Here is a 27,754-nt window from a genome sequence, read left to right on the forward strand (position 1 = left end):
TTCCATGTAATGGATAGCAGCCATCCCGGGAGCAGGAGCGTTTACCTAAGGGACCGGTAAGTGACTCCTGTTAACCAAATACCCTGGGTATGCTTATATGCATACCCACAGCATCTGCTCAGGGTCCCTTTAAGGTAAGAAAAATAATATTGAAATAAAGTTATCTGGAACAACTTACTTTAGTGATTATTTTGCTTGTAAATGTGCTGAAAGGTTATTTTTATCACTTAGGTGATAAGTAAGTAATTTATGAGAAGTTTTGTGAATAGAGCCCATTGTGTGGATTCTTGTGATTTATGCTTTACACTGTCAAACTGTTATGTTAAATGCTGCTTTCTGTAGAGCATCAGGGTTGCCAAGCGTCCGTCTTTTGACGGACAGTCCGTGAATAATGAGGCTAAATTGTCCCGTCCGTACTGCCCGTATATTTGCTCAGTGTGTCCGTCAGTTTGTGGATTCTATTGTGATGTACCACAGCTTCTCTCTCTTGCTGCGATACATCACTCAATCTTCACTCCTCCCCGCCAGTAAGATCTCTTCTCTCACTCTGCAAACATTCCAGGCTCCGCCTCCAGCTGCTGCTATGATCGTCCGTAGTCTTGTACGGGATGGCATGGGCACGATAGAAGCAAGTGAGTCACAGTCAGACTCGCTAGACCTTGGAGCGTGCGCCAGCAAATGGAACACAGCAGCCCGACTCGGTAATGCTATCCCTCACCGCATTCCATCGGAGCTCGGTCTGGTCTGCTGCTTGTGACCACTGATCAGGTCACACAGAGTTCAATTATGCCTGAATTCAGCAGTAGAGGCCGAGCCATGTTAAGAGTTTCCCCTATTCCTGCTACAGTGCTGTGTGAGAGGTGAGGACTAGTTCATTTATTGCTAAATGAATATATATATATATATATATATATATATATATATATATATATATATATATATATATATATATATATATGTATATCTCACACATAACACACATATAGGGCTTGATTCACAAAGCGGTGATAACTCAGTTATCACGCCTAAAAGACTTTAGGCGTGATAACCTTTGCACCACTGAGTTATCACCGATTTTTGCTCTAACTCGCGCGAAGTTTCCGCGCGTACAAAGTCCCATGGGGCTTAATGGGAGCTTCGCACGAAGCGGGGACGCTGCGCGCGCGCGTGCGCGGTTGCGCGCGCAAAACTTTGCGCGCGGAAAATTTGCGCGAGTTGCTTCTTATCATGCCTAAAGTGAGTTTAGGCGTGATAAGGGGCTTTTCACTGGCGTGCAAACACTTTGCACCGCTTTGTGAATCAAGCCCATAGAGTGCCTATTGACTGCAGTCTGCCTCCACCAGCCCTAAATGCATTGCCTGCCCCCATCCTGCCATCTTTGAGTAGCATTTTTCTACTGGTCTGTACCATGTAGCCTCCACTAGTTCTAACATTCCTTCTCCAGGGTCACCATTGCTGCAGGAGCTACAAGACCTCACTGCATTGTCTGTATAGCAAACCCCCCACTGTGGCAGCACTGATACATTTAGGGACATGAGAGTGTTTTCTGTGTCATCTGACAGGCAGGCATGCAATATAAACCTGCTCAGGGCTTTGTACCAGTGTGGCTTCATTTCATAACCAATACACAGTTTTGAGCATGCTCACAGCATTTAATCGCCTTTCAGATGACACACGGTGCTTTTACCAGTACTGTAGCAGAGAGATAATCAGAAGTGCACTCACCATCAATGAGTAAGCAAGACATCGATGTGGAGGGGAGTGGTTTGAGGGTGAAATGGGGGCGTACGTACAAAAAGGGCGCCCGGACAAAAAGGGCGCGGGGTGTAAATGCTAATTAAGAAATTAATCATTAATAGCGTTTATAAAAATAGTGTGCTATATTTCGTTTACAAATAATGTTTTACAAAATTATAAATCATTAAGTAATGTTTATGAAATCGGCAATTGTGAAAACGTTAATCTTCCCTGTTTCAAAAGTTAAACTTATAATTACATTTATTAAAAGAACAATAATATATGTTTAATTGTTATAATTGTATATTATTGTGAATAACCTTCATTTATGGTTTGTTCTTATAATAAAATCTGAAAATATTCTTTATAACGATGATATAAATATAACTACGTTCGTAATAAGTGTTGTAAAACATTAGTAAGTATTACTAAAATTTTACTAAAACTATACCTAAGCCTACTCTCACACAGAACCCTCCCTGTACCTATCCCTAGCCCCTAGACCCCCCTGGTGGTGCCTAACCTTAAGACCCCCCTGGTGGTGCCTAACCCTAAGACCCCCCTGGTGGTGCCTAACCCTAAGACCCCTGTGGTGGTGCCTAAACCTAAGACCCCACTGGTGGTGCCTAACCCTAAGACCCCCCTGGTGGTGCCTAACCCTAAGACCCCCCTGGTGGTGCCTAACCCTAAGACCCCCCTGGTGGTGCCTAACCCTAAGACCCCCCTGGTGGTGCCTAACCCTAAGACCCCCCTGGTGGTGCCTAACCCTAAGACCCCCCTGGTGGTGCCTAACCCTAAGACCCCCCTGGTGGTGCCTAAACCTAAGACCCCCCTGGTGGTGCCTAAACCTAAGACCCCCCTGGTGGTGCCTAAACCTAAGACCCCCCTGGTGGTGCCTAAACCTAAGACCCCCCTGGTGGTGCCTAAACCTAAGACCCCCCAGGTGGTGCCTAACCCTAACCACCCCCCTTACTGATCGCTTTATTATGTGGATAATAATCTTTTACTAATTGTGGCTGCAAAAAATATATTGCAATTTACGTTACGCACTGATCGCTTTATTTTGTGAATAATAATGTTTTACAAACAGTAAGGGATACAACTTTAAATAATGTTTTAATTAGTTAAATAAGATAAATATGTTTAGTATTTTTATAAACGTTATTCGGCACGGGTGCATTTTATAAACTTAAATCACCACAAGCACAGTTATAAATCATTAAAAATCTCCTGGCGCCGTTTGTAAACGTTATTTAACTCCGGCGCCCTTTTTTCCTGCTCGGCGCCCATTAAACGTTATTTATTATGAGAGTGAATGGCGGTGCCCTTTTTGTCCACTAGCTGCCTGCGCCCTTTTTTCCCGCTTCCGAAATGGGGTAGTAAAGAGAAATGAGGACCTGTGGGATCCAGTGCGGCGCCCTAGTCCTGCTGCAACGATTAATTTATATTAAAACTTTTTTTTGTAAAAGTGACCACCCACAATTAAGTCCCACCCATAACCCTGCGCTATTGACTCCGCCCCCTGTCCATCCAAAATTGTGGGTGTCCAGATTTTTGGTGCTTTTTGTCCGTCAGAAACTAGAAATCAGGTTGGCAACACTGTAGCGCATGTATATTGTACATGTATTACAAGTCCCACATACAATGTAAACTGTATTTATTCTGTTGTTGATTTCCTGATTGAGATCCATAAATTAATTTGAGCTGTGCCAAAATGTGTGAGGACCTCGGCCCTTGAAGACTGGAGTTGGGCATCCCTGAACTAGAACTTACGGGAAATGGATATTGCTGTATTTATTAATATTCGATTGTTGACAAAATATTTCTAATAATATTGATTTCTTACAACAGGAGTGACCCACACAAACACAGAACTAATTCAGATACTAAAAACTGGTACTCCTCAGGCTTATGTAGGCCATTTGGAGCAATGATGTACTCTCCTTCACCTCATGGCACAAGGTCTTACGCCACATGTGCATAAACATGTCCATATACCGGTAAATCCTTGACCCTACTCCCAAGGACACATTCAGGTCTAGAAACTGAATAACCTTCCAGTGAGGCAGGAGGAAGTGCAAGAAAGAGGAAGATCCTTTATACCTAAAGATAGGACAATTTAAAGAGTACCTGAAGGATATACTAAATACTTTGTGAAATTTTATTTTTCAAAATCAATCAAGCATGTTTGTCTTGAAAATCATTGGGACAGGTGACTCCTGAGCTACCATGCCAAAAAATTAGTTTACATCATGGTTCTTAATCAAAAAATATACTTTAGGTTAAGATCCATAAAGGAAGACGAGAAGAAAGTTAAAAAAAATAGAAGAGAAGAAAGAAACGTAGAAGAAAAAGTTTGATGTGAAATCTACCTGGGCTCAGTCCATTGCAAAATAGGTATTTTATCCCCAAACGTCAAAAAGGAGAAAAGGTTTAAGCATTTATGGTTAATACTGGTCATCAAAGCATTTCAGTCGTAATAAATACTTATTGCTTCAGAAAAACAGAATGTTCACAAATAGGCAATCTCTTTATCTATAATAATAATCCTAACATTTGTTTATCGCTGTTCTCCTGTCAGTTGCAAAGCTATTGAGAGCTGCAGCCACTAAGGGAGCACTAAGTAGGCCACCCTGCAGTATTGGGGAGTCTTGCCCTGGCTTGCTGAAAGAGCATTAAAGAGGAATGAAACCCAGCATTTCTTCTTTGCTCTAATATATTATTTATAGCATATTAAATGCAAGCAGCATTTCTTTACTAGAACAGCATTCAAAGGGTTACACACAAGAGTTTAAAGTTCAGTGCAGAGAAATCTGGATGCATTCGAAGTTGTAGATAATGTTATCTTGTGTGTTTAATTGTATCACGTCAGGAATGTAAATAAACACTTCTATTACACTGCTGGGTCCCCTGAACAAAGTCAGACAATTTAGAAAGCATTTCTGCTTGGTAGAACATAAATAAAGCAGTTATAAATAAAATGCAAAGTCAGCTTTCAGAGCAAAAAAGTGTACTTTGGGAACGTATAATTTCTAAATGAATACTAATACTTACGCACAAAACCAAATATGATAACCGTATGGCATATAAAACGTAGGAAAACATGTTTTTATTGAATATTATGCCAGGGTTTAATACCGCTTTACTATTGATGTTCAATATTATATTATTATATGAGCTGCAGGTATTAGTGTAGTGTAGTTGGGCAGTGTTGTTTAGACAGAGTAGCTTAGAGACAGTTTGGGGGAGTAAACGTACATAAGATGCCCCTGTACTATAGATGCACCCAGGGCCGGATTTGTACTCTATACTGCCCAAGGCCACTGTCAGCAGTATAGATAGCCAGTTGACCCTTTCCCCACCCTTCAGTATAGGTAGCCCGTTGCCCCTTCCCTCCAGTACAGGTTGCTAGATGTTCCCCCTCCCTCCAGTTTAGATAGCCTGATGACCCCTCTTTCTCTACTATAGGTATCCCGATGACCCCTCCCTCCTTTCCTCTAGTATAAGAAGCCAGATTACACCCCCCCCCCGCCCTCACTTCTGTATAAATAGCCTGATGACCCCCTCCCTCCAGTTTAGGTAGCCAGGTGACCCTTCCCCTTAGAATAGCCTGCTGCCCATCCGCCCTTGATTTTATGGTGCCCTAGGCCATGGCCTATGTGGCTTTGGCTTAAATTCGGCCCTGGATGCACCTAGTTTTAGCTATTTTCCCCCTGATTTTTGTCCTCTAAACCTAGGTGCGTCTTTTTCACCTGAATGTTTTATATTCTGAAAAATATGGTATATACTATGTACAGTGCTGTGAAACATATTGGTGCTATATACAGTAAATAGTAATAATAGCATAAAAAATGCAACAAGGACAGTGTTTGCATTTAAGAAAAAATTGCACACATCAATTTCCATCATCTTGGGAGTGTCCTTGCAACTGATAAATTGCTTGTGGCTTGCCCTCTGAAAACTGTATTAAAATGCATGCTGTGTTACAAAGGCCCTTACTACCAGTTGTGTGCAAATTGGTTGAAGGTAACCTAAAAGATACTCTACAGACATGCATAGCACAGAATAATCTACTTCCCACTTATCAACACGGATTTACTAAATAGGTGTCCATTGGGCTCAGTGAAAGTCAGAGGAAGTACAGGGTGTAGGAAAGTGTACAATGCAGGGATGTCCAATGCGTGTGTAAGTGTATAGCACAGGGGTAAATGCAGAGTGAGTTGTAAAATCATGAGCATGGGAGTTAGGATGGGTTCGCACTAGAACGCAAAAAAAGTATTTGAGTAAATGGTGTAGTAAGCGCATCTGCTCCGGATGCATTGGCGTTGTTCACATTGGCCGTTGCATTTGCATCACCACCTGTCCGCCGGTACTTCCACTTCTTCTTTTGTTATACGCACCCCTGTCTCTGTTCCCCCTTGGCATAGGGCTTCCTGTTGGTTAGTAAAAAAAAAACCAAAAGAACACGTGAATCGTATCTAGCAACAGGGAGGATTCCCATTGGTAATTTTGCAAGCCAACAGGAAGCCCTATGTTTCCTGGACTCTGGGATGAGCGAGGATGGCAGAACTGAATTGCCACGGGACAGGTGAGCGATTCTGGTGCGACGGGAAGCCTAGTGGAATGGGAATGGACATTGTTTCTATTGTCTGTTTCCATAGGCTTCTATTGCGCCCAATTTGCAGAGTTTGCGGTGCATTTGTAGTCCGGCTGCGGAAAAATGCAGCAGGTCGGAAGCCAGTTCGTTCAGCGTAGTGAGGGAGGCTGATAACAGTAGTGAATGGAGGGGACTGCGATTGCTGCTGGAACAGGACAGGTGAGAAATACTTTCAAAGTATTTATCCTTGTTGCGTGTTCGCAGCAAATGGGGGGGGGGGGGATGGGGATGGGTGTATTTTAGGGGATCGAGCAGGTGGGGGGGTCCCTAATTAGTGTAATTAGTTTAATGAGTACAGGCACATGCTAGCATGAGCCTTGTGCTCCTTCAAAGCAACTCACATATTCACATTGTTGTGTTTTTAAGGGGGTTCTGCAGCGACATGAATATACTGTAGTTAGGTTACAAAGTGTTATTGAAGGACAACTGAAGTGAGAAGTATATGGAGGAATTTATTGTTATTTCCTTTTAAGCAATACCAGTTGCCTGGGTGTCCTGCTGACCCCCCCTGGCTGCAGTAGTGTTTGAATCGCAAACCTGAAACAAGCATGTGGCAAATGCAGTTAAACTTATGTGAAACATCTGATCTCCATGCTTTTTCAGGGTCTATGGCTAAAAGTATTAGACTTAGAGGGATCAGCAAGACAGCTAGGTAATGTGCATTGTTTAAAAGGAAATAAATATGGCAGCCTCAATATCCACTCTCAGTTGTAAATCTGGTCCATTGTGTCAGAATTGTCAGCATTCTCGCTATATCAGTTAAACTTACCAGCATAAAAATTTGAGGTAGGTCTTATAGGAAGGCTATCTATCTATCAGCATAGGAGTGCTCTCCCCATGTTTGACACAGTTTGGTTAACTCTACGCATACACAAGTTACCGTAGATAGCTTTGATACTTGTGAACCATACTGTTTGTTAACACAAAGCATTGCTTTTTAGTAGGAGGGCTTTTCGGTCCCGTTTATCCCCCTATACATTCCTAGTGGTTTGGGTCACCCCGAGCTGCTTGGCTACTCTGTTCACAGGTTAGTAGGGACGCTCACTGCATTCTGCGGAATTACGTTTTCCATTATTACGGTCGGAAATCGGCGATTCCGTTCCGTCGCATCGGAACGGAATTGCTATACCGTTCCGACGGAATTCCGGAATTGCTATGCGTAATTCCGTCGCAATGCGGATTTTTTTACGCCAATCACAAGGAAGACCCTAAAAAGCTTAAAGAGAAAACAACAAGATTTCTGCATGAAAATCGGATTTTCAGCACCAATTAGAGGCTTAACAAAAACCAACCAACAGGATTTCTGCATGAAAATTGGAATTATTTCAGCACCAATTGTAATTATAAATAATGACCGCCGTGGAACCACCTCTAGGTCCCATAGCCTACGCAACAACTCCTGCTGCTGAAAAACAAACTTATAATGACCGCCGTGGAACCACCTCTAGATCCCATAGCCTATGCGACAACTCCTGCTGCTCCAAACCAAACTTATAATGACCGCCGTGGAACCACCTCTAGGTCCCATAGCCTACGCAACAACTCCTGCTGCTCCAAACCAAAATTGTAATAACCGCCATGGAGCCACCTCTAGGTCCCATGGCTTATGCGACAACTCCTGCTGCTGCTGCTGCAAAAAAAAAAAGACCGGTGGGACAGCCACTAGGTCCCATGGCCTATGATTTATCAAAAACGAGGTTTAAATTGAGATTACTGAAATGTTTCCGTCGGAATGCGAAAAAATGCAAAATTCCGACAGAATGTAACGGTTACGGAATTCAACGCGGACGAAAATTGCACTTTCCAATCATCCCTACAGGTTAGGTAACTGGTGGGTGAACTATATGGAGTACATGTTTTTTCCTGCTATATACTTTTCATTTGTTTTTTTGTTTTTTTGTGTTGTTTGAACATATGAATGTGTCAGGTTTACCATCTGATTCCCTCCAATTATTGGGCGATTTGGCCTTTACAGTTACATCCTTCAAAGAAAAACTGTAGTGAAAATATCCTAATGAATAAAATTGCTTATTTTTTTAAAAATATTAATTTATACATTATTTAGTCAACATTTGCCCATTGTGAAATCTACCCTCTCCCTGATTTACTTTCTGAAATTTATCATAGGTGGCTACACATTTAGTCCTGCCAGGTGATCTGCACGGAATGTTCGTTACTGAGAGTTCTATGCACAGCGGTATATATTGTTTGCTTTACAGTTGGAAAAAGCTGTTATTTCCCAAACAACAAGGTTTACAGAAAGGAAACTGTCAGGACATTGGTCCTGACATCACACTGTGGGAGGGGTTTCACCACAATATCAGCCATACAGACCCCCTGATGATCTATTTGAGAAAAGTTAAAGATTTCTCATGGGAAATGGGGTATCAGCCACTGAATGGGATGAAGTTCAATCATGGGTTAAAGTTCTGTGGCGAATAATGTATGTTGATAGAATAAGTACCTGGCCCTCTTTGGGGGACAGTAGATGCTATGCCTTTTCGTTCTAAGCTGATTGCATTTCTTATCATGGAGTCTGGACTGGACCTTTCTTATGGATTTCAATGAACTTGACATGTTTAAAAAAAAAAAACTTGAGGTCTGTTCAGACTGACCCTGATGGTGCTGTTGCAGACTGATACATTCTTCTCACCGCAGCGCCTCTACAACTCCGCTCTGTAAAGCACTACACTGGCTCCCCATCAGCTTTAGGATCAATTTCAAAATCCTGTGCTTGGCCTACAAATGAGTGCACAAGACCTGCCGACCTACATCTTTGATCTGGTCCACAGGCACATACCAGCCCACCCCCTCCAATCCTCCAATGACCTGCGCCTAGTCGCACCATGCATAACTCAGTCACATGCACGATCGCAGGACTTCACCAGGGCTGCCCCTACTCTCTGGAACTCGCTCCCACCAGCCGTCAGACTCGCCCCCACCTTTAATACCTTCAAACAAGCTCTCAAGACTCACCTTTTCATGCTTGCATACCCCTCTACACCAGCACCATAATATGTTCTGTTAGACACCCTCTCAAAAGATTATTATTATTATTATTTATTTATTTATAAAGCGCCAACATATTCCGTGGCGCTGTACAATGTAAGAAAACAAACAAGGGATACATAATGATACAGACAATGATATACATGAAAATATGAACACTGATACAAGATACAGCACTGCTGATTACAATTTGATTTAACAGGATGACTAAAATGTATAAATTTCTAACAGTGTGCAAGCAATTGAATTACCGTATTTTTCGGACCATAAGACGCACTTTTTCTTCCCCAAAAGTTGGGGGGAAAAGTACCTGCGTCTTATGGTCCGAATGTAACAATTGAGACCACCCCCAGGCGCCCACACATACACAGCAGCTGACCCCCTGCATCCACCGCACTAGCTGGTCAATAACCTGGGATGCTGTCAATCAGGGACGCTGCAGTGGCCAGACACGCTAACTTCCGACATCCACCACTTCCGACATCCACCGCATCACTTTACGCATCTGCTTCGTCTCTTATCTTCATATGTTAGTATCAGTTGCCCGGCCCGCCATCTAATTACATGGGGACGCAGTCAATCATAGCCGCTGCACCGGCCAAACACGCTGACCCCACGCCGTCCATTACACCAGCACTCGCTGTTCCTACTGTGTAATCTATTCAAACTACCGCTGGCCAATCAGGCGGGGGCCGATGGTCTTGAGGGCGGAACAAGGCTCTGCCATACTAGCCAATCACAGCACTCGTTCTGATCAGAACGAGTGCTGTGATTGGCTAGTATGGCAGAGCCTTGTCCCGCCCTCAAGACCATCGGCCCCCGCCTGATTGGCCAGCGGTAGTTTGAATAGATAACACAGTAGGAACAGCGAGTGCTGGTGTAATGGACGGCGTGGGGTCAGCGTGTTTGGCCGGTGCAGCGGCTATGATTGACTGCGTCCCCATGTAATTAGACGGCGGGCCTGGCAACTGATACTAACATATGAAGATAAGAGACGAAGCAGATGCGTAAAGTGATGCGGTGGATGTCGGAAGTGGTGGATGTCGGAAGTTAGCGTGTCTGGCCACTGCAGCGTCCCTGATTGACAGCATCCCAGGTTATTGACCAGCGGGCATCTGATTAAAACATATAGAGGCAGAGGCCAGGCAGAAAACTGATGCGGTGGACGGCAGGAGTTAGCATGTCTGGCTGCTGCAACGGCCATGATTGACAGCGCCATCATGTGATTGGCCGGCAGGCATCTGAAAGGTACATATGGAAGAAGAGTAGGTGATGCGCTGGACAGCGACCTGGACAGAGAGAGGGGACACAGGACTAACAAAGGAAGGACATGGGGGACATAGAATGGACATAGGTGGACACAGAAAGCACTGAGGAGGACACAGAGGGACACAAAAGGTAAAAGGGGGACCCAGAAGGTACAAGGGAGACATACAAATTTGGGGGAATTGGAGGAACAGGTTCATAAGACGCCCCTGTGCCATGGACGCACCAGGATAAGTATGTATATTTTTTTCCTGATTTTTGCCCTCTAAACCTAGGTGCGTCTTATGGTCCGGAGCGTCTTATGGTCCGAAAAATACGGTAATAACATTCCATGACACAAAAGGGTGAGAGCCCTGCCCTTGCGAGCTTACAATCTAAAGGAATGGGGTGGAAACAAGAGGTGGGGGAAGTATACAGTATATGTACAGGCAGTGCGTAATTAGGTTATTTAGTGGGTGCATGGCCTAAGCTAGAGAATATGCTTGTCGGAAAAGGTGGGTTTTGAGGGAGCGTTTAAAGATTTCAAAGGTGGGAGAGTGGCGGATGTGTTGTGGAAGGGCATTCCAGAGGAGGGGTGAGGCACGTGAGAAGTCTTGTACACGTGAATGTGAGGAGGTAATTGTAGAAGAGGATAGAAGAAGCTCGTGTGCAGATCTGAGATTGCGGTTGGGTTGGTATCTGGAGACTAGTGAGGAGATGTACAGGGGAGAGAGATTGTGGAGAGCTTTGTAGGTTATGGTTAAGAGTTTGAACTGAATCCTCTCATTAATTGGTAGCCAGTGAAGAGCTTGACAGAGAGGGTCAGCAGAGGAAGAGCGAGAGGAGAGATGAATGAGTCGAGCAGCAGAGTTCAGTACAGAATTGAGCGGTGTTAGTCGGTTAGTTGGAAGTCCACCAAGCAATATATTGCAATAGTCCAATCGAGATATAATAAGAGCATGTACTAACATTTTGGTTGTGTCATGGGAGAGAAAAGGTCAGATACGTGGTATGTTTTTCAGTTGGAAATGGCAGGAGCTGGTTAGGGAGTTAATGTGAGGAGTAAATGAGAGAGAAGAATCAAATATTACCCCCAGGCACCGTGCTTTGGGAACTGATGTTATAGACGTGTTCTTAACATTTATTGTAATATCAGGCAAAGGGGTGGACAGGGATGGTGGAAAGACTATTAGTTCATTTTTATTCATATTGAGTTTTAAGAAGCGAGAGGACATGAAAGAGGAGATAGCGGACAGGCAGTCGGGAACCCGTGTGAGGAGGGAGTTAAGGTCTGGGGCCGAGAGGTACAGTTGTGTATCGTCTGCATATAGGTGGTATTGGAAACCGAATGAGCTGATTAAGTTACCAAGACCGTGCATGTAGATGGAGAAGAGGAAGGGACCGAGGACAGAGCCTTGAGGTACCCCTACAGACAGAGGATGTGAAGAGGAGGCCTGATCTGAATAAGAAACAGTGAAAGACCTTCCAGACAGGTAGGAAGATATCCAGGAGAGAGAGAGGTCCTTTATTCCTGTAGATGAAAGGATCTGTAGGAGTAGAGTGTGGTCGACAGTGTCGAATGCTGATGACAGATCTAGAAGGATGAGTATGGAATAATAGCCTTTGGATTTAGCTGTGAGGAGATCATTAGCTACTTTGGTGAGTGCTGTTTCTGTGGAGTGGTTTGGCCGGAAGCCAGATTGGAACTGATCAAGCAAGGAATTTGCAGATAAATACTGACTTAGTTCAGCATGGATGTGGCGTTCAAGTAATTTAGATGCAAATGGAAGAAGTGACACTGGGCGGTAGTTAGCAAGTTCGGTGGGGTCTAGAGATGGTTTTTTAAGTAGTGGTGTTACAACAGCCCTCTTGAGTGAGGAAGGAAAAATTCCGGAGGAGAGGGATAGGTTAAACAGCGATGTTAGGGCAGGGATGAGGGATGTGGATAGCTGTGGAATGAGATGTGATGGGATAGGATCCAAAGAACAGGTGGTTAGATGGGATTTGGAGATAAGGGAAGAGAGCGAATGTTCAGAGAGTGGAATGTTGCAAATTCTTCAGCTGATAAGCATGAAGAAGGAGGAGGAGGGGGTGGACGGAGAAGGGAGTTGAAAGTACTGAACAGGCGCTTTGGATTGTGCAAGTGGGAGGATATGAGGGAGGAGAAGTATGATTGTTTTGCAGAAGAGAGAGCGGTTTTAAACTTGTTCAACTCTTTTTTGTAAGTAATGAAATCCTCATTAGTATTAGTTTTTCTCCAACGGCGTTCAGCTACCCTAGAGCACCCCTTTAGCTGTTTAGTAGCTTTGGTCAGCCAGGGTTGGCGACTGACACGGTGCGGGCGGACATTGGTGAGGGGTGCGATTTCATCCATGACTTGCGTGATTGAGCAATGATAGTGTGCAGCTGCTGAGTCAGGGTCAGTGAATGGTTGTGTGAGGAGAGGTGCCAAGGCATCAGAGACAGATTGCATGTCTATGTTGCGGTAGTTCCTGCGTGTATATGAGCGTGCTTGAGGCAGGGTGGTAGGAAGAGAGGAGGAGAGAGAGAAGTTTAGTAGGTTATGATCAGAGAGCAGGAGAGGAGAATTAGTGAAATCAGTGATAGAACAGAGACGAGTGAATATGAGGTCAAGTGTATGACCATTAGAGTGAGTTGGAGCAGTGGACCACTGAGACAGGCCGTAGGAGGAAGTAAGTGACAGAAGTTTAGTGGCGGCAGAATTGTTGGTGTCAACATGAATGTTAAAGTCGCCCATAATGATGGTAGGGATATCGGAGGACAGGAACTGGAGGAGCCATGCAGAGAAGTGATCTAGGAAGAAGGAAGGAGGGCCAGGAGGGCACCTATTGTCTCCACCCCACCCTTTAGATTGTAAGCCTCTGGCAGGGCCCTCCTCCCTAATGTATCCAGCTTGATTATGCAATCTTACTCACAACCACCCCTCTTGTAGACTCGAACAGTCTCTATTTTGGCCTATGACACTGTATTTTTATCAAATTATTTGCATGATCTTGTTTTCTTGTGAGTTTCCGTATGTTCTACCTGTATGTTAACCCATTTATCTATTTTTGGCTGTTCCACCAGAGCTATAACCTTTCTTGTTAGACCATTAGCCCCTAACACCTATTGCTACATAAAATGGCTCCATATAACTCATCTTGTTAATTCATTGTAGCCCAGTCCCTGCTTCCAAGAGGATGCCAGGAATTAGTTTAATAGTAGATGGAGTAGTACCTGTTTGCCTGCTCGCCAATCTGCCTATTTATTGCACATTTCCACACACTCTAAGCGCTCCTCCGTCCATAAAACAACTTCCGAATTCTCTGTTAGAGCTTTTGAATTTGCCAGTAGCAGAACATTAAACAGAACTATAGACGATTTCCAGGCTGCCAAAACATGATGAGAACATGGTTGGTTCTCAGAGCAATCAGTGCGGATTTTATCATCCCTATCTGTTTATGCCAACAAACAGTTTTCTAGCCAGGAACTTGTAAAAAGGAGATTTGGCTACTGTGCGCTGCTTCGGTCTATCCCATAAAACGTCAGCAGCCAAAGCAATTAAGCTGCTGAACAGTCGCACCAAATAGTAACACGTTCATTACCTGAAACTACTGACTATTCTTGGAGAGGTACTGTATGTATGAATATTGGTCTTATTTCTCCTCAGATGTTTTTCATTTGGTTTCCTGTGTAATTCAGTTTTATTGTCACACATTGCAGTTTACTTGTTTTTTGCACCAGACACTTACATTGTAATTGTGCTTATATTCCATGAATGTTAACTTTAAATTCAACTTTCATTTAGGAAATTGTTAGGGCCTATGGCGACACGACACAAATGACTTTGTGATTTAACGTTATCTAAGTCATCTCTTTCAGTTAGCAGCTGGTAATAAATGTATGGTATTGTGCAGAAACTCAAGTAGGAATATTTTGCAATCGTGAAATTAGTACTACTTTGAAGTACTTTCTAAAGACCAGAATGTCACCCAGTAATTTCCCTCTTCCGGCATGAGTAATTGGATGTACAGAATAGGAAGCACCGGCCCTTTATCTGCACATCTGGAGTAATCCGCAAACTCCAAATCACCTATCTGGCATTTTGCTGTTAATGTGACCTGGACGTATTTGTCTCTGCATATAAAACTGGTTAAGAAAATTGAAATAATGGCTATAATACTACCGCTGGCAGTGTAGGGTAAGTTACCTACAAAATATGACCCGATAAAACTCCTTCGGTTGGGCTTCAAACTAGCTCTCAGTAGCATATTTGACATCAGAAATGTCTCCAAAGGTTGCTCCTTCAGGTGTTTATTCTAGTTTGGGAGTACTCTGAAGGGGCCAGCTGAGGTGAGTAGGGGGGATGGTGGACCAATTAAATACCCAGTGTGTTCAATTAGGCAGCCACAATGCTGGCCGCGTGCACTGGTGCAATTGTCTTGCCAAAAAGTATTCCTTTGGTCAACTTTCCACAGTGTTTTGTCTTAATTGCCTACTTCAGCTGATCTAGAAGGTTTGCATATTACTGTCTGAAGATACTAGAGCCTTAAGGTAGGTATTTTACCAACAGAATACCATATTTATCCCAGAAAATTGGACCATGACTTTTTGGATGATTTCTGGGTGGAAAATTGCTTTGGCTCCAGGGACCCACTTTGGCACAATTTCTTTGATTGTTCCTTGGTTTCAAGATCAAAGATGTGGAGCCAGGTCTAATCCTCAGTCACTAACTTAAAACTTAAAACGTCCTGGGCAGCTTCAAAATGGGCCGAAATAGCTTTGGATGTTTCAACTCATCTCTTCTTCAGATCACTCTTCAAACATTTCATCACTGCAGCTTCAAGGTTAAATTGCTCCCAAGTATAGCTTGCTAAAATTAGGCTCGGTTCCCTCTTGAAAACGTACCTGTTCAGTAAATTATTAGCAGCTCCAAGAAACACAGAAAGTGGATCCTATTGTTAAAAATGACGCAATGCGGTGCCCCAACCTGCTCTGTTTTTTCGGATGAGCGGATGCATTGTCCATACCTTATAATGCATCTGCCCGGACACAAACATGAACAAGAAATGTAGAAGTGGCACAGACAGCATTCCACTCTGTGCTAAATGGACCCATCGCAAGTGAGAACTGAGCCTTACCCAATAGGCAGTCGAGCCCTACCACTCCAACCCACCCTCCCCCCAAGTATAACTTGCCAGAATAAGCCCATAGGCAACCAGTCATGGCAGCTGATAACTCTAATCACCGGAAACTTGTTTGTACCTCTGCCATCACAGCTTCTCACTGAATGAGAAAATGTTTTAAGGATCACAAACACCTAATATTTGCACAGTTACATACTGTAGTTCATCTGTAAGGGGGAAGCAGTAGAGTATTGTACCGTGTTAGCCATCAGTAAAAGCAAGAAGTTTTGAAATAGGATGATACCATTTATTGTTTAAGTTAGAAGAAAAGCAGTTAGCTTTCTGCTATGAAGTCTTCGCCAGCTATGAATCCCTCGAAGACTTCGTTATACAGGAATCAGTCTGATGAAGGCTTCATAGTGGAAAGCTTACTGCTTTTCTTCTAAGTTAGCCAAGAAATGGTATCATCCTGATTCAAAACGTCTTGCTTTTATCTGGAAGGGGGCAAAGCCAAAGGCTTATCAGAACCCCCTCGGACTGATGAAGGATACATCTAGTGTGTGTACGGCCCCGAGATCTGAAGTGCCGGATCATTTTGGCTATGCGCAGGCCAAGAAAATTGTTATCCTCCTTACCACTCCCGCTCTGTTATGTGCCCCTCCTTCCCCCTCCATAGCTCAGATGTATCTCTAGCCTGTAGACTAGCTACACATCTATACAGAAGTCAGCCACGAACTGTCACCTGAGGGATCGAGTCCTGATTCCTGCAGATGACAGCCCTCCTATATGTATATGAGGAATAAGGAAGCAGAAGATGGCAGTAGCATACTATTTATGTTGCGCTATTGCTGACAGATGTGATATGCTGTACTCCTGCTGTCTATGCTATTATGTACTACGGCAGCCTCCTCTTTCACCCAGTGACAATTAACATCACCCACTAACAACCTCAACACTCTCACACTATCCTCAATGAACATGAAATGATCATGTGTACTGAACTCCCGCTCTGTGTGTTAAGACCTACGTTCTGCAGACTGTTCCCTTGTTACAAAACAATCGCCAGAGGGAATAACCCGTATAAACTTCTACTGCCAGCATAATGTCGCTGTCATCTAAGGAATATGCAGCTCCATTGCTAGAAACAGAATGTAGCAGCATTTTGGCTCGTAGCAGAGCAATACATTACTTATTTACTAGTAACTCTATGTACGTTGGCAGCGGAAGTTCATCCAGGCAATTCCCTGCTGACAATCTTGTCATAACTCATGACTCATGTGGCATAGGCCTCATTCTACAAGCCAAAGTCACTGAATAGAAAAGCTGGTAAATAGCATTTATATCTCCCTGAATGAGTGATCCACTTAGGCCACACCTGTTCTGCATACTTTTTCCAGATGATGAATTGTGTAAGCATTATTACTATGGAATCAGAATTATGGACTGGAAGCGGGCATTATAGATGCAGGTACGCTGACCATTTCTATACCACTCTCAAGACTGGCAGGGGCATAACTACAAAATCATGGGGCCCCCAGAAAAACTTTGAAGGGCCCTCCAGTGATGAGCGAAAATGCCAATATTTGTTTCACATTAATTTTCTCATAAAATAATGTTATATTTGACTTCGAAAAATGCCGTCAAAATTCATTTTGTAATAAGTTTGTGATTGTTCGCATTTTTTGCACACAAATAAACAATTTTTCACGTTGTCGTGCTAAAGATTTTATGCATTTTGACGAACGTTCATAATTTTTGCAAAAATGTTCTCAAAATTGTAAATGACACTTTAATTGAGAAAATGACTTTGGCGAAAATTTGCGAGCAACACTGCCCCCAATGTTCAAACCCTTTCCCTTGTCTATCCCTGGTGACCATCATAGCATGGGAGACCGTCTTGCAAGGGTCATGAAACAAGGGTGAACATTAAAATCTTCCCACCGATAAGAAGTGTAGCCACAAAAATACCTGATCAAAAGATGGACCCCTTTATCAGAGGGAGTGAAGGAGTAGTTGGGGCCCCCTTACAGCTCTGAACCCCCCCCCCCTGCCGTCGCAGGGGCTGCTCCCCTTTAGTTATGCCCCTTACTGGTGTACTTTAACCATTTCAGCCCGCAGGGATTTTTCACCTTATGTATCAGAGCAATTTTCACTTCCCATTCATTCGCTACTACCTTTATCACTACTTAACACAATTTATTGATCTATATCTTTTTTTTCCGCCACTAATTAGGCTTACTTTGGGTGGTACATTTTGCTAAGAATTATTTTTTTTATAAATGCATTTTAACAGGATTAATAAGAAAAAAATGGAAAAAAAATCATTATTTCTCAGTTTTCGTCCATTATAGCTTTAAAATAATCCACGCTACCATAATTAAAACCTATGTATTTTATTTGCCCGTTTGTCTCGGTTATGACACCATTTACATTTTGTCCCTATCACAATGTATGGCGCCAATATTTTATTTGGAAATAAAGATGCATTTTTTCAGTTTTGCGTCCATCACTATTTACAAGTTTATTATTTAAAAAATGTTCATAGTATACCGCCTTCAAATGCATATTTAAAAAGTTCAGACCCTTAGGTAACTATTTATGTCTTTTTTTTTTTATTGTAATTTTTTTTTTCCATTAAAAATTGTATTTGGGTAATATTTTGGTGTGGGAAATAAACAGTTAACTTCTAATGTTATTATATGTGTAAATTGTAATGTAAAAAATATGTAAATGTAGTATTAATATTTGGCCACAAGATGGCCACCTTGAGTTTATTTTTTTCTCCTTGTGCTTCTCGATCACCGGAAGCACAAGGAGGACGGGACACTTTTTTTTTTGCAGAAAGACTGAAGCCTCTAGTAAGAGCGCTTCGGTTTTTCTGCTGGGGACACGGATCGGTGACCATGAACCATGTTCCCGTTCACTGATCCCAGGGCTACCGGGGGACAGCACGGGGGCGCGCCCGCGATCGCGCCGAAGCGCGTCACTGCAGCAGAGCAGCCGCCTGGACGTGAGGATCACGTCTGGGCGGCAGAAATGGTTAAAGAGAGACGCTATAGTAAAAATAACTTACTGAACAAAACTGCTTATTTTTTATAATATTAATTTATAAATGATTTAGTCAGTGTTTGCTCATTTTAAAATCTTTCCTCACCTGGATTTACATTCTGAAACTTATCACAGGTGGCAACATTTTTAGTCTTATCAGGTGCAGCACTGTGTAATATTTGTTTGAGAAACTGGTGAAAATAATGCCTGGTCTCCCACAATGCTCTGGGAGGAGAATTCTGCATAGCTAAACTGCCTAGGCTAAGCATCATTGGGAGGGCGGGGTTACGTACCAATATACAGCAATATGTAGATATAGGAAGTGTTTCTGACATCAAAACCAGAAAAATCACCATAAAGTGGATATCCCAAATAGTTTATTGCATTCTACTGTATGTGCATGGGTGTCCGCACATTGGGCAAAGTGGGGCACTTGCCCCTCCCCGCAGCCAGCTCCCCCCCCCCCCACAGCCGTCCCCGCTGCCTAAGGCAGAACAGCCAGCCCAGCGTCAGACCTCCGATCAGCCGGTGACCAGTGAGTGTGACTGTCCCTGTCACTACCTGAACTTGGGGTTCCTGTCACTACCTTAACTGGGGGTCCCTGTCACTACCTTAACTGGGGGTCCCTGTCACTACCTGAACTGGGGTCCCTGTCACTACCTGAACTTGGGTCCCTGTAACTACCTGAACTGGGGGTCTCTGTCACTACCTGAACTGAACTGGGGGTCCCTGTCACTACCTGAACTGAACTGGTGGTCCCTGTCACTGCCTAAATTTGGGGCACCTGTCACTACCTAAACTGGGGGGCTCCTGTCACTATTTAAACCTTGGGTCACTGTCACTACCTGAACTGAACTGGGGGTCCCTGTCACTACCTGAACTGGGGGTCCCTGTCACTACCTAAACTGAGCTGGGGGTCCCTGTCACTACCTGAACTGGGGGTCCCTGTCACTACCTGAACTGGTGGTCCCTGTCACTACCTAAACTGGTGGTCCCTGTCACTACCTAAACTGGGAGTCCCTGTCACTACCTGAACTGAGGGGCACCTGTCACTACATAAACTAGGGGGGCACCTGTCACTACCTAAACTAGGGGGGCACCTGTCACTACCTAAACTGGGGGTTCCTGACACTACCTAAACTAGGGGCTCCTGTCACTACCTAAACTGGGGGGCACTTGTCACTACCTAAACTGGGGGACACATGTGTCGGAGGCGCTCACAATCTAATTCTTACTATAGTCATGGTCTAATGTCCCATCATTGCTATGTTCATGTAAATTTGGCTCCACCCATGACCACACCCACATCCTGGTCCATGGCCATGCCCATTTTTTTGGTGCATACTTTACTGAATGTGTTATTGAGCAGAAACAATCAAACAGTAAAAAAAAAGTGGATTTAAATATAAAATAAACCTGTGGGATATAAAAAAAAAAAGTATTTTTTAAGGTGCCAATACACTTACTTGATTTCCCGTCGATACACAGCAGATTCGATCACTGTGATCAAATCTGCTGTGAAATCGATGTGAAAACGCTGACCGATAGACCGATTTCCATCCAAAATTCGATCGATCCCGTCGATCTGTCCGCGCGGAAAATTTGGCTCGATCGCCAGCGGGTGTGGAGTGTGTCGATAGCGGCGTTCGAATGTCGGACTACCGATGCTAGCGGCAATACATTACCTGGTCCGCTAGCTCGTGTCCCCGCTGTCCCTTCTGTGCGCTGGGCTCCGGCTGGCTTCACTTACTTCCTGTCGGGGGAAGTTTAAACAGTAGCGCGCCCTCTACTGTTTAAACTTTCCCGACAGGAAGTAAAGTGAAGCTGGAGGCCTGGAGCCCAGAGCAGAAAAGAGACAGCGGAGACTGGGGGACTCGCGCCGACCGGATTAGGTAATGTATGCTGGGGGCGGTGGCAGCGGCAGCTTCACAGATTGTGAATCAGCTTCATAGTGAAATCAAATCAAAATCTCTCTGCAGTGTAGGCAGCCAATAGATCCTTCTTTGATCAGATTCGATCACAGAGCGATCTATCTGCTGATCGACCAGTGTATGGCTGCCTTTAGGAGAAGGAGAATAGATACAATTGTTTATCTCATCTGTCTATTTTCACCTCGAGTGTCCTTTAATATTGCAGTGCCCCAGAGATCCATGGTAATATGACAAGAAGAGCGTAGGAATATTAGTGTGATTGATAAGACATCTGCCAGGAGCCCCAGGATTTTATATTGTTATTGATACACTTCAAATACATTGTAATGAATAATACAACAACAACAACAACAAATAACATTTGTAAAGCACTTTTCTCCCGTGGGACTCAAAGCGCATAAGCATGGCTCCGACCATCGTAGTAGAGGAAGAATTTTACAGTATAAGTCTGGAAATGCCAGGCTAAACAGGTGGCTTTTCAGTCTGGATTTGAATAGCTCCAGGGATGGTGCTGTCTTTACTGGGTGTGGCAGGGAGTTCCAAAGAGTAGGGGCAGCATGACAGAAGGCTCTATCTCCAGATTTTTTGAGGTGCACTCTTGGAGTGACCAAGTTTATAGAACTTGCTGATCTGAGGTTGTGAGAGGTGTGGTGCAGCTTCAGGAAGTTCTTCATGTATCCAGGGCCCAGATTGTGCAGGGATTTGAATGTCAGCAGTCCAATCTTGAAGAGTATTCTCCATTCTACTGGTAGCCAGTGCAGTGAGCGAAGGATCGGTGTAATGTGACAGTGGCGAGGCTGGTTTGTTAGCAATCTGGCAGCTGCATTCTGCACTAATTGCAGGCGACGCAGGTCCTTTTTGGGGAGGCCAGCATAAAGGGCATTGCAGTAGTCCAGCCGTGATGTGATGAAGGCGTGGACTAAGGTTGGAAGATCCTTTGGGGGAATCAGATGTTTAATCTTTGCAATGTTCCTCAGATGAAAGTAGGAAGATTTAACTACAGATGAAATTTGGTTTCTGAAACTCAATTCCCCATCGATTAGTACGCCAAGGCTGCGCACGAGGTTGGAGCTGTTTATGTCTGAATTCCCAATCCTGATTGGTGTTGCTTTAGGATAGAGCTGTTTTGATGGCTAGTGCTGGTTTTGGACAAACAGGACCTCAGTTTTGTCAGCATTCAGTTTCAACCAGTTATCACTCATCCATGCCTGTAGCTCAGCTAAGCACAGGCCCGCCATCAGGGGGTGACATCCGTGACTCCCGTCACGGGCCCGGGGCCTGCAGGGGGGCCCCATCCCCGCCGCTGCCCTGGCAGGTGCTGCGGGTGCCGCCCGGCCGCCGCTCAACCCCTCTGGCCGCTGCTCCCTCCCTCCATCCCTCTAGCCGCTGCCGCCGCCTCCGCCGCGTCAGACCCCGATCAGGCGGCGACAATAGTGCGGGCGCTTGGACCCAGCGCCCGCACTGATATGCGGAAGTGACATCACTTCCGCATATAGAGCGGGTGCGTCCGGTGCCCGCTCTTACTGGTCGGGTCGCCGCTGATCCTGAGGTCTGACGCTGGGCTGCTGGCAAGGTAGGGGAAGCAGCAGCGGCGGCGGCTGGGGGGGAGGGGACTCCTTGTCACTCACTCACTAGCTAAAGGGCCTCCCTGTCACTCACTCACTAGCTAAAGGTCCTCCCTGTCACTCACTAGCTAGCTAAAGGGGCTCCCTGGCACTCACTCACTACCTAAAGGGCCTACCTGTCACTCACTCACTACCTAAAGGGCCTACCTGCCACTCACTCACTAGCTAAAGGGGCTCCCTGGCACTCACTCACTAGCTAAAGGGCCTCCTTGTCACTCACTCACTAGCTAAAGGTGCTCCCTGGCACTCACTCACTACCTAAAGGGCCTACCTGTCACTCACTCACTACCTAAAGGGGCTCCCTGGCACTCACTCACTACCTAAAGGGGCCTCCCTGTCACTCACTCACTACCTAAAGGGCCTACCTGTCACTCACTCACTACCTAAAGGGGCTCCCTGTCACTCACTCACTAGCTAAAGGGCCTCCCTGTCACTCACTCACTAGCTAAAGGGGCTCCCTGGCACTCACTCACTACCTAAAGGGCCTACCTGTCACTCACTCACTACCTAAAGGGGCTCCCTGGCACTCACTCACTACCTAAAGGGGCCTCCCTGTCACTCACTCACTACCTAAAGGGCCTACCTGTCACTCACTCACTACCTAAAGGGGCTCCCTGTCACTCACTAGCTAAAGGGCCTCCCTGTCACTCACTCACTAGCTAAAGGGGCTCACTGTCACTCACTCACTACCTAAAGGGGCTCCCTGTCACTCACTCACTAGCTAAAGGGCCTCCCTGTCACTCACTCACTAGCTAAAGGGCCTCCCTGTCACTCACTCACTAGCTAAAGGGCCTCCCTGTCACTCACTCACTAGCTAAAGGGCCTCCCTGTCACTCACTCACTAGCTAAAGGGGCTCCCTGTCACTCACTCATTACCTAAAGGGGCTCCCTGTAACTCACTCACTACCTAAAGGGGCTCCCTGGCACTCACTCACTACCTAAAGGAGCTCCCTGGCACTCACTACCTAAAGAGGCTCCCTGGCACTCACTACCTAAAGGGGCTCCCTGGCACTCACTCACTACCTAAAGGGGCTCCCTGGCACTCACTCACTACCTAAAGGGGCTCCCTGGCACTCACTCACTACCTAAAGGGGCTCCCTGGCACTCACTCACTACCTAAAGGGGCTCCCTGGCACTCACTCACTACCTAAAGGGGCTCCCTGGCACTCACTCACTACCTAAAGGGGCTCCCTGGCACTCACTCACTACCTAAAGGGGCTCCTTGTCACTCACTCACTACCTAATGGGGCTCCCTGTCACTCACTCACTACCTAAAGGGGCTCCCTGTCACTCACTCACTACCTAAAAGGGCTCCCTGTCACTCACTGCCTAAAGGGCTCCATGTCACTCACTACCTAACCTGGGGGTCCCTGTCAGAATCCAGGTGAGAGGTGTCTACCATAATAAGGGGGCATTCTGCCTATTTATTTGAAATGCTGTCTATTTATGTGCCTCATGAATGCTGAATTTGTCTTGTTGGGGGCCTAATGATTGAATTTTTACTTGTTGGGGGCCTCATGATTTGTTGGGAGCCTCAAGATTGCTGAATTTTTACTTGTTGGGGGCCTCATGATTTGTTGGGAGCCTCAAGATTGCTGAATTTGTCTTGTTGGGGGCCTCATGATTTGTTGGGGGCCTCATGATTGCTGAATTTGTCTTGTTGGGGGTCTCACGATTGCTGAATTTGTCTTGTTGGGGGCCTCATGATTTCTGAATTTGTCTTGTTGGGGGCCTAATGGTTTGTTGGGGGCCTCATGATTGCTGAATTTGTCTTGTTGGGGGTCACATGATTGCTAACTGCGAGACTATGGGAAAAGCTGAATCATTACCATATGAGACAATAGCATTAAACCTACTTTTTTAGCTTTTTTAAACAGAAAATGAAACTGGGAGGTTCTAAAAAAATGATGGAGCACTTCCTCCTTCCGGCTTGAAGGAGGAAGTGCTCGATATCAAGGCTTGCAACGCGTCCATTCGGACACTTGCACCTCGTTGAAACGATGGGCGGAGAGCGGCGTTCTGTGTAATTAACCCCGCCGCATCTAGCCGCTCAGCTGGCAATTAGAGCTAACTTGAATCACGAGTATCCACCGTGGTTATTCGTGATTAATTTGTGGACAGCAAGCCTCCAACTATCTCTGCCAACATGTAATGGCTACGCACATTTCTCAGTTTGTGGGGGGGGGGGGGCCCGGACTGATGATTTGTGAGGGGCCCCAAAATTTCTGATGGCGGCCCTGGCTAAGCAAGAGTTTATTTTTGGAGTAGGGTCTGTTCCACCAGGTTTGAAGGACAGGTATAGCTGTGTGTCATCGGCGTAGCAGTGGTACATCAGGCCATGACGTTGGATAAGTGTACCGAGTGGCAACATGTAGATTACAAACAGCAGAGGGGATAGGATTGATCCTTGTGGCACTCCGAATTGTAGAGGTGCAGGTTTGGACATTATAGGACCTAGGGATACTCTCTGTGTTCTGTCAGTCAGGAATGATCTCAACCACTGGAGGACTGATCCACTGATGCCACAGCACTCCTGCAGTCTGTTAAGCAGGATTTCGTGGTCAACTGTATCAAAAGCCGCTGAGAGATCCAACAGGATTAGAATGGAGCATTCCCCTCTGTCCCTTGCAATGAGCAGGTCGTTGAAGACTTGGATGAGGGCTGTTTCACAGCTGTGGTGTTTCTTAAAGAGGAGCTGTTAGGTATAGGGTCTCAGAGAAAATAAACACATATATCAGTAGCTAAAGATTGGCTGTACTTACATTACATATGCATTTCACTGTCCACGTTTGGATTTCACAGAATTTGTATATAGTATATGCAGAGATAGATGCTCCTGACAGCTCATGGCAGGCTCCATGTTTGTGAAGCCAAATGTGTCGTCATGTCCTGCCTGCTTCTGATCACAGATAAGCTGGTTCTTGAACAACACGGTGTGCAGTGAATATTAATGAGCCATGTGGCTAGGAACAATAGCTGACTCCTGCAGTGAAACTCTGCCCCGAGATTTATCAGTGTTTCGCGATGGACTGATTAGAAGCTCCTGTACCGTCTCATTAGCAGCCGAGGGGAGGGCCCCAGAATGCTTTGCAGTTTAGCTGCGGCTTGCGTCTTTATGGGTCTATAACAGACTAAGATAAGCACACATCAAAGGTAACTGAAATGTTTATCTTCACTAATGGCTTTTGAGCTTCCTTCTAAACTGTTTAACACAGGAGAATAGAGGTTTAAATTAGCTTCTGCAGCCTGACAGTTACTCTTTAAAGCCAGATTGTAGAGTGTCCAGGATGTTGTTTACTGACAGCCTGGTTTCAAGTTGCAGATAGACAGCCTTTTCAATAACTTTACCTAAGAAGGGGAGGTTGGTTGGAGACAGGTCTGTAGCTGCTCATAGCATCTGGATCCATGGAAAGTTTTCTAAGAAGGGGCTTGATGATTCCTTCTTTTAGAGCGGTAGGAAGCTTTAGTTCAGGCTTGTGTGGAATATATTACAAACGGCAATGCACAAAAGTGTTTGCATTGGACATAAACCCTTTTTTGCGGGGTTTTTTTTTTTGTTTATTTATTTATTTTTATTAATGCTTTGCAGGTTTCTAAAACAGTCTTATTATGCCAGTGTCAAATGTACTTTGCCTGAGATAATAGCAGTCTGTAATTCATCCAAATTCTTCCCCTATGCATTTATCACCCACATGAAGTACTCAGAGAAGAGCTAGGAGGGGCAGCAACTAGTCTTTTAGTGTAAGCACTTAGTCAATCACCTGACTCCACCCTCCTTCTTTGTATGCTGCTGAGAGATTAATTCTTTGTGGCTAGTACTCCAGATAGAACTCTGCAGACTCTCATCATCAATTACTTGGTGGGCCGGTTCAGGTGATCAACGCTATGCTGACCAATGAGACCTATTCAAAATCTGGAGAACACCAAGTCTCCTGGCATGTGCATTTTTTTTTAATGTAAGAACACTGGCATGGTACCCTAACCCTATTCATCTTTATGGAGGAGAAGGCTGTGGACCTGCATGAAAAGATCCTTACCCTGAGGAATACAGTGGAAGATAGCAACAATCGAGCACACAAAGGCAATCTCCACATAACAGGCCCTTTCAGAGGTAACTGGCTTATCTGCAAGAACTGGTGCTTCATAGTTGGTTTGAATGCCTGGTTCATATATATTCACAGGGCTCTAATAAAATCGCAAGGTGACAACTTCCCCCGTGACATATTCATGACTACCTCTTCCATGACGGTATTATGCAAATGGCCAGGATAAAAGTCTTTTCAATGTCTGTTCATCATTAGCAAGACTTCAAAGGAAGAACCGTGAAACCGTATAACCTTACATCCTGCTCTCTTGCTCCTTTTCTCCTGCCATGGTGGCCTGCCTGGTATTACCTGCAGACTCCACTCCTTCTCCCTCAGCAGCAACCTTGTAGAAATGAAGACATGTGATATAGGGTTTGCTAACTGAGAAGAGACCATCTAACAGAAGATCTGCAGCCCTGTAGCAGGTAAGCTCCCCGGTTTTCTGTGATCCTCCTGAAGAAGTCAGATGAGTATTAATACCCATTTACAAAGGTTTGTTGTAGTCCACTCACCCACAGCACTCCTTTTTTCAACTACCCACAATTAGGTAGAATATCCCAGTTTTCTGCAAAAAAAACAAAAACCTTAAACATGCCAACCTGGTCACACTGAGACTTGTTTTGCCTTATTGGGCTATGTCAATATTGTAGAGTTACCCAGATTCTTTGGACAGTAACGTTGTATTGTAAGACCCTATGCTTTTAGACAGCATGCTAATGTCTCCATGGACAACAAGTTTACATAAGGAAAGCTGCTGGAGTATATACTGTATGTTCATATATGTTCATCTCCAGGATGCAAGTTTAGTTTGACTGCTGTGGTGTGCATCAGAACATGCTTCTGTAATATATGGTCATAACATAATACTTGTCCCCTTAAACATCAGCCTTAGTAATGCCTCATTGACTTGCCGTTTTCTTCTTCGCTGGTATCTGTGTACCCAAGGTGTCTCTTTAGTACATTGGTCACCCTTGTGATGGCAGTGTTTATCTTATTTCATGTTAACTTGTTCTTGAAATGTTTCAGTCCTCACGAAGCTCTAACATTGATAGTACAGACTTTATAACATACAGTTTTATTTGCAATATGATTCTACTATGAACACAATCAAATATCATCTCTGTTTTGATAGGGATGTTAAAAGCTTTCAATTCTATTAAACAACAGACTCCAGAAGTATTTGGGTGCCTGAAGATTAAGATTAAAAACTTTGTTCAATCTGTCATTGGGAAACATGCCTTTCTAACCTCATTTGAGCATGAATGTGAAGAATCCCCCTTGACACCTGGAT

This window comes from Hyperolius riggenbachi, chromosome 8, assembly GCF_040937935.1.
Source record: "Hyperolius riggenbachi isolate aHypRig1 chromosome 8, aHypRig1.pri, whole genome shotgun sequence".
NCBI lineage: Eukaryota > Metazoa > Chordata > Amphibia > Anura > Hyperoliidae > Hyperolius > Hyperolius riggenbachi.